Genomic DNA, 1117 nt, shown 5'->3' with positions numbered 1-1117 from the left:
TTAAAGATATCTCTAGTCTTTCCCATTCTATATTTTTCCACTATTTATTTTTGCCTCCTGTACTATGATACAAACCTCTGTGCATAGTTCTTTAGACGCTCTGTCTCCCAGATCTAATCCCTTGAATCTATTTGTCACCTCCACTGTATTATCATAAAGGGTTCGTTTTAGGCCGTACCTGAATGGCCTAGTGGTTTTCCCTACTTTCTTGAATTTAAGCCTGAATTTTGCTGAAAGTAGCTTACGATCTGAGCTATAGTCAGCTCCAGTCTTGTTTTTACTGACTGTACAGAGCTTCTCCATCTTTGGCTGCAAAGAACATAATCGATCTGGTTTCAGTATTGACCATCTGATAATATCCATGTCTCTTGTGTTTTTGGAAAAAGATGTTTGGTATGACCAGTGTGTTATCTTGATAAAACTGTGTTAGCCTTTGCCCTGCTTCATTTTTTCCTCCAAGACCAAACTTGCCTGTTTTTCAAGTATCTCTTTGACTTCCTCCTTTTGCATTCCAATCCCCTATGATGAAAAGGACATCTTGTTTGGTATTAGTTCTAGAAGGTCTTATAGGTCTCCATAGAACCAATCAACTTCAGTTTCTTTGGCATCAGTCATTGGGGCATAGACTTGGATTACTGTGATATTGAATGGTTTGCCTTGGAACAAACCGAGATCATTCTGTTGTTTCTGAGATTGCACCTAAGTACGGTGTTTCAGACTCTTTTGTTGACTATGAGGGCTACTCCATTTCTTCTAAGGAATTCTTGCCCACAGTAGTAGATATAATGGTCATCTGAATTAAATTCGCCTATTCCCATGCATTTTAGTTCACTGCTTCCTAAGATGTCAGTGTTCACTCTTGTCACCTCCCGCTTGACCACGTCCAATTTACCTTGATTCATGGAACTAACATTCTAGTTTCCTATGCAATATTATTCTTCCCAGCTTCAGACTTTGCTTTCACCACTAGACACATCCTGAACTGATTGTTATTTCCGCTTTGGCCCAGATGCTTCATTCTTTCTGGAGCTATTCATAATTTCCCTCCACTTTTCCCCAGTAGCATATTGGACACCTTCGAACAGGGGGGCTCATCTTCTGGTGTCATATTTTTTGC

The sequence above is a fragment of the Bison bison genome, unplaced genomic scaffold (genome assembly GCF_000754665.1).
Source record: "Bison bison bison isolate TAMUID 2011002044 unplaced genomic scaffold, Bison_UMD1.0 scf7180017864273, whole genome shotgun sequence".
Classification (NCBI taxonomy): domain Eukaryota; kingdom Metazoa; phylum Chordata; class Mammalia; order Artiodactyla; family Bovidae; genus Bison; species Bison bison.
The sequence above is the reverse complement of the archived record's forward strand: the minus strand, read 5'-3'. Positions refer to the sequence as shown.